Source organism: Etheostoma spectabile, chromosome 2 (genome assembly GCF_008692095.1).
Source record: "Etheostoma spectabile isolate EspeVRDwgs_2016 chromosome 2, UIUC_Espe_1.0, whole genome shotgun sequence".
Classification (NCBI taxonomy): Eukaryota; Metazoa; Chordata; class Actinopteri; order Perciformes; family Percidae; genus Etheostoma; species Etheostoma spectabile.
The window spans coordinates 27,758,721-27,765,969 of NC_045734.1; the positions used below are offsets into that span (position 1 = coordinate 27,758,721).

At 43.6% G+C, this 7,249-nt stretch overlaps 1 long non-coding RNA gene across 1 annotated transcript in view; it reads right to left on the reverse strand.

The window, feature by feature from the left end:
• Window positions 1-2,099: 2,099 nt before the first annotated feature.
• Window positions 2,100-7,249, reverse strand: part of LOC116706985 (uncharacterized) — a 15,826-nt gene continuing 10,676 nt past the window's right edge. The window contains exon 3 of the long non-coding RNA XR_004336383.1: window positions 2,100-2,154. This is a non-coding gene — a long non-coding RNA (uncharacterized LOC116706985). The remainder of the gene's footprint in view (window positions 2,155-7,249) is intronic.

A 7,249-nucleotide genomic window follows, 5' to 3' on the forward strand; every position in this document is an offset into this window, starting at 1 on the left:
GTGAGAAGCTCAGTCATCCGAGAGGAGCTCGGACTAGAGCCGCTGCTCCTTCGCGTTGAAAGGAGCCAGTTGAGGTGCTTCGGGCATCTGGTAAGGATGCCTCCTGGGCGCCTCCCTAGGGAGGTATTCCAGCACGTCCAACGGGAGGAGACCTCGGGGAAGACCCAGGACTAGGTGGAGAGATTATATCTCCAACCTGGCCTGGGAACGCCTCGGGATCCCCCAGTCGGAGTCGTTGATGTGGGCTCGGGAAAGGGAATTTTGGGGTCCCCTACTGGAGCTGCTGCCCCCGAGACCCGATACCGGATAAGCGGATGAAGATGGATGGATGGATGGAATCAAACAGAGTGGGTCAGCTGACCAATCAGAGCAGATTGGGCTTTTCTAAAAGGTGGGCCAGGAGCTCAGAGAGAGCGTTTGAGGCAGAGGTCAGCAATGTGATGTTTTTTACATCAAAGCATGTAAAGCAATATCTACGAGACAAAAACAGTTTTAGTTGTATGCCATGGGCCATTCTGTGTCTTTTGTACTCATTCATGCAATTCAACAAAATAATCTATAAGGATTAAGGATAAAAATAAGGATTTTTTTTACAATCTTTATTTTTTAATACAGAAAAACGTATAAGTGAAACAACTGTGCCATGGCTTTGCATGAGTAGCCTGTATATTTCCTCCTTAATCCCCTCTGAAAGCAACACAAAAGCACTTTTCCCACTTTAATTGTAATTCAAACTACAGATCCGCTTTTTTTGCATAATGTAATGCGATGGATAATTCCCCTTCCAACCTGTATGGGGACCGAAGTGGGAAAAGTGCTTCAGTGTTGCTTTAACATTCAAAACAACGTTATAAGGACTGGAAGACCATGGGTAGCAGTTATAAGCCTCCCCTCCATCGTGGTGGAATAGTTTCTCCAAATTAAAAGAATTCCATTTGTGTCATGGAAGGGAGAATGGAATGCACGCTCGTGTTTTGATGGCCAGTCTCTGTGTCCATTTTTCTCCATTTGTTTTTTCCCAACATTTCTCCAGCTGCACTCTCATCAACGGCAGCACATGCGCACAGTTCCTCATAGTCACCAGGAACATTTTCACCATCCAGTGACAAGTTGATAGTGTGTACAGTCCCACTCAAAGTACACTGCCTGCCATTATTTTAATTGCCTCCCATGTGATGAAGTTTTACTGAACTAAACTGAAGATGAATTGAACAGAAACTGCCATCCATGGCCTGCAGGAGAGTCAAAGCATTTTTTTCTTTTCTTTCAATTGTAAGATTGGGTAATTCCAAATAGCCTTATTAGTGAGATGTCCATAGTCCCATTTGAATCCTTGATGTATGATTGCAGCTTGGACTCTAATGCTGATCCAATGTTGCCTCATAGCTTTTAAGCGTATCGTGTATCGATTCAGTCCACTGGACATTCTCTCTCTCTGTCAGTTTGACATTTTTCACGAATTCTGAGAAATATTTGCAAAAACGGTATTTTACAGAAGCCAGGTGCCAGGATGAAGTTTTTTTTAACTCATCAATGATTTCCTGTCTCTCTCCCTCTGTCTCTCTCTCTCTCTCTCTCTCTCTCTCTCTCTCTCTCTTTCATTGACTGTCATTCACTCCCATTTCTCTTCTGATTGTGGATAACTACAATACATCCGTTTTTAAACGTAGAGAATGAAGACAGTTCTCAAAAGTTTTCAAAAGGAAACTTAAGATAAACATGTTTGATGTGAGGCGATATTTCAGTCAAGATAAGATTAAAAATAAAATGATGTATATAATACAACAATTAGTAAGGTTTGGAAAATTCCATATGATCAGGAAACAAGCCAACTGTCCTGCACTTTGCAAATGCATTTCACTGATAATCCACCATTTTATTTAATACAAAAAGCCATTAAGACCTTTAAGTTCTTAAATGGTTATATTATGAAATGAAATGACACATGCTCTGGCATTATGGAATGTAATTGTATTTTGTTTCATGGTAATGTCTTCTCTTTGGTGATTTCTATTCCATGCAGCGGAATGTGTCGTGGAACTGGCGGTTCCTGCTGTGTGCACGCAGCGCAGTATTGTACGAGTCACAGGCGACACGCTGAGCTTTTACTTTGGGATTCTTGCCGTTTCTTCAGTTTTTGGAGCTGACAAAGCGCTGACAATCCACCGTCAGCTGTTATCTAGTCTCTCATTGCTGGGCGGACCTTCCTCCGCAGTTCTGTGGAGGTGGGTCCAGCCAATCCAAACAGCATTCCGGGAATGGGAGGAAAATGTGCTCTGGTTTATTGACATTTCTATAAACCAATCACAATCGTCTTGGACAGCTAAGCGCCGGACGGAGCCGTGGTGCCTCCGCAACAAAGCCCCAGGAAGGAACTTGTTTTGGTGAAACGTGTACGTTCAAAGGTGGTTTTAGTTGTGTAACAGAAAACTCAGATTGGACAGATAGTCTAGCTAGCTGCCTGGATTTTACCGACTGCAGAGATCTGAGGACCAGGTAACCATAGTCCTCAGATTGGACAGATAGTCTAGCTAGCTGTCTGGTTTACCCTGCAGAGATCTGAGGACCAGTAACCATAGTCCTCAGATTGGACAATAGTCTAGCTAGCTGTCTGGATTTACCCTCAGAGACTGAGACCAGGTAACCATAGTCCTCAGATTGGACAGATAGTCTGCTAGCGTCTGGTTTTACCCCAGAGATTCTGAAGACCAGGAACCATAGTCCTCGATTGGACGATAGTCTAGCTAGCTGTCTGGTTTTACCCGGCAGAATCTGAGACCAGGTAACCATAGTCCTCAGATGTGACAGATAGTCTAGCTATAGTTTTCTGGAGTTACCCTGCAGAGACATCTCCTAACATATTCCTACCTCTCTGTCTCTGCTGATTAGGAATAATTGAGATTTCTCTTCTACAGCTACCAGAAGACTTAGAACTTTCATACAGGTTGCCCACGTCACATCTACGTCTTCAAACTCAGTTGGAGACTGGATAGTAACGCTCAGCATCCCCGGAAAAGAGCTTCTAATAGACTTCACTGGTCTCCGCCCAGAGCGACGAAATCTGTTGGGCCCTTTTTTTTTACCTGTTTATGGCTGCAACAGCCACTAGTTCACCATAATCTCCAAAAGAACTACTTCCTGTCAATGTTCTGCAGGTATTCCACAAGTGGCCCTGGTCTAGAAGAAGTCTCCCAGTTAATCCTGCCTTGGACTGAACAAAGCTGGAGAAAGAGTTATCTACCTGATGTTATCATTACTTACCTGCTGCACATGTGCGACTTCCAACAAAGATAGTGTAGAAGTGAGATGTCTCACTCTGTAGTCTGTAAACACACAGGGTGAAAACAGGATCAGCAGCAATGCGCAGCACAACAAAAATATGGTGTTTTTTGAAAATGAAATCAATCAAAATACAATTATGAAACTGATTTGTCCTTTTTTTCAATGTTTGTCACTTTTTTTACATTTAACACTACGCAACACTAACTTATTAACTTAAGTTTTACAGTTATTTTTGGAATTTATCAATATGGTCAATAAACCTCATTTATAGGAAATTATAACTAATGTTTGAGTTAGAAAAGCAAAAATTAGCACTTATTTAGACTAAAATTAAAGGAATGGATGTTGATGGATAATCACAGACTGGAATATGTCAACTTTTACTCAATATTATTTCAAAAACACTTCATTTTGTTTTCCAAATGCAATAACATTGAATAAGACGCCCCAAAATGAATGAAAGTAGAGATTTGTACTTGGCAAAGAGCGTTGTGTGGAATCAATCATGTTATATTGGGGAATTAAAAACAACATTGATGTAGGACAACATGAGGACAACATGTGGGTTAAGTAACATTTTCAATGCAGGACTTTTACTTTTAAGAGAGTATTTTTTTAACAGTGTGGTATTAGTACTTTTACTTAAGTAAAGGATCTGAACACTTCTTCCACCACTGATTATAATTCATAATAATTAAGGAATAGGGAAAACGGGAGCAAGTTTCAAGCTAAGTGTTGCACAAACACCTTCAGTATTCAAACAATTCAGGATTTCTGATTTTAGCAGCCTTTAAATGAACACAATTGCGTTCAGCTTCAGGGCTCGGCAGAACAGGCGAGTGGAGTGCAGCTGGTTCAGATGGGTATGTCACAACAGCCGAACAGATAGTGTAAGCCTATCAAGAACCACTGTACACATACCCACAGACTGGCCATCATAGGTGCAACTGTGGCAGTGATGTTATACACTGTAGGTGTGACAGGAACACGACATATATAGCATTGCCTCTTAAAGCCACTTGATTGTTTGCGATGCCGAGAAAACGACCCATTTCACAGGAGACCGAGGTGAAGTCACACATCTCCTTGTGTGAGGATGCCATACATTTGACTTTGAATAAATTGTTTTTGAATAAGAAAAAAAAAAACAGCAGGCAGTGACCCCAGGCTTTTCCCTTCCTGTATTATCCTGTAATACTGAGTTTTGCTTTCATGCCAGGTGCCATTAAGATGGAAGTGGGGGGGAATATTTCAAATGGTAGATGAATCACTGCGGAGCGCAACAAGTTCCAATGCAGATGGAGAGAGATGGAGAAGAGAGACAGAGGAGAACAGGGAGAGAGCAGGGAGAGTCTTTGATGCAGGTGTATTTATAGCTGTAAAAGTAGAGCCAGACACACACACACACACACACACACACACACACACACACACACACACACACTCTGGAGGCTATCCTAGTCCTGCTATTAAATAATGCAACTGCTCTGAGATCTGAGGGACTCCTATTATATTAAGCCTGTGTGTGTCCCTATGTGTGTGTGTGTGTGTGCATGTGTCATTGGAAGACACAACCCCCCCGTCTCCCTGCTTTGTACGGTCTTTGCACTTTGTTAACAGGCCTGTGTGTGCTGTTGTGTGTGTTTCTCACAGAATTAATTAAATCCACATGTATGACTCCATCAAATCTTTGCTTTGCGTTTGTGAATAGGCGTAATGTGTGTGTCTGTGTGTGTGTGTGTGTGTGTTTACAATTGCGTGTAATTATCCGCACCCCTGTAATGTGCCTCTCCTGGACGTGTTTATGTCAGAAAAGTGTTTTTGAGGTGTTCTGCCACCAAACTTGTGAGGCCTCCCGTGCCCAATTAGGCAGCTTGTTTGCGCCGCCGCCGTCACATGGTTCCATCTCTTGGCATCTCTCTTCCCCTTCATCACTCCATCCCACCGTCCCTTGATCTGTCCACGCTGCAGTCTGAGAGTGAGAAAGGAAAATGAATGAATGTCTTGCAGTGTCATAGTAAAACGTATGTGTTGCCTCACGTCACAAGCAGCGTGCAAACTGGTGGATTTTCGACACGACGATGGGTGATGGCACGGAAATGCAAACATACTCACATACAGAGTTGGAAGAAGTACTCAGATCCGTTACTGCATGTTTTATACACTAGATCATTTGTAAAGTAACTAGTGACTAAAGCTGTCAGATGAATGTAGCGGAGTAGAAGTAGAAAGTAGCAATGAAAGAAGGAGAAGAAGTACAGTACAGTACTTGAGTAAATGTACTTAGTTAAATTCCACCACTGCTTACGTACACAGACACACACACACACACACACACACACACACACACACATACTCGTTTTCCTTCTAACATTTGAGAGAATGACAGGAGGACAAGAAGGGAGAGTGATGGAGACAAGACAGAGAGGAGGAGGAGAGACAAGAGAGGAACAGAGAGAGAGAGAGGGAGAGTGAGACAGAGAGAGAGAGAGAGAGAGACAGAGAGAGAGAGAGAGACAGAGAGAGAGGAGTCAGATTCACTGTTTAGTTTTTAGCCAGTCAGAAGATCTGTCCCCAGGAGAAGGGGCAACACTGACAGCAGGCTGGGTCTCTGCCAGCTGGGGAGGGTTTGCACACACACACACACACACACACACACACACACACACACACACACACACACACACACACACACACACACACACACACAGGTCGCTCCTTCTCCCAGGGTGCACTGAGACATTCTCTGACCTTGGTAGGGGTAGCAAACTGCACAGCCCTAACAAGGATTAACACACACACACACACACGGAAACATACACACGCATTCACAAGCCACCTGCTCTCATGTAAATGGTACTCCATGTTGTCATTGACCTGTTATAAATTCAGCTGGTTGGTTTGAGTGTGTGTGTGTGTGAGTGTCTGTGTATGTGTGTGTGTTTGTTTTAACTCTGACTGGCTCTTTTCATCTTCACTGCAGAGATGAAGACCTGGAAGAATTGTGTGTGTTTGAGCCACAGAACTGTACAACATGCTAATTAAAGCCACTCTGTGAAGCGGAATGTTCTGCAGGTGTTTGCCCTTTTCCCGGCTGGACTCATTCTCTCAGCTACGTAACATTTCCATGCTTTACTTAGACTCAGACACACACACTCACACACACTGTTGATTGGACGGCAGGCAGCGTGAAGTGTATGTTTCTGTCAGGGAATGGGAGAAAGAGAGAGAAGCGGAGACAAAGAGTGTGTGCAGAGTTGGGTGCCAAACAGATGTTCATCAGCATTTCAGAGTGTTCCTGTGAAGCCATTAGACTACATTACCAAGAACACACTAATTACCTAGGTGCATGGGGAACCGAGGGGAAGCGGTCCATACACACGCACGCACACACACACACACTGTCACCATCACTTTTAGTGTAGACAAACCAAAGTGACATTAAACTGCAATTTCAGAACCAAAGAATAAACACTATGCACCCACTACATGCAAAATAGATGCACATGTAAAATGTGTGTGTTGAAGCGAGGTGCTGGGCCGTCTTGGCTCCAGCGACGGTACGGACAACTGCTGTGTGCCACCAGGAGACGGTACGTCAGCGTGGACAGGAGTTAACGTTTAGGCTGATGTTAGAACGTGTCCTTTGATTTGATGAGGAAGGAGAGCGGGTAGAGTTCAATTGAGAATTAAGAAAGATGATAAGACAAAGACAGTAAAAACCCAAAACACCACTGCAGCTGACCGCGGACTGGATCCATGCTTCTCCCTGATGGAGTCACATGAAATCAGTCCCGAAATCCTCACCACGTCCCAAAGGCATCCCAAAGAAGTTGAGGGTGGTTCCTCAGATTAAATCTCTCCCCATTGGTCAAGTCCCACCTCTGAATTGTCGGGTTTACTCCAGATCACAGGCAAAGCTCTTGGATCAAGTTTACTGGGATATGCATTTCCTTTGTGGGGGGGG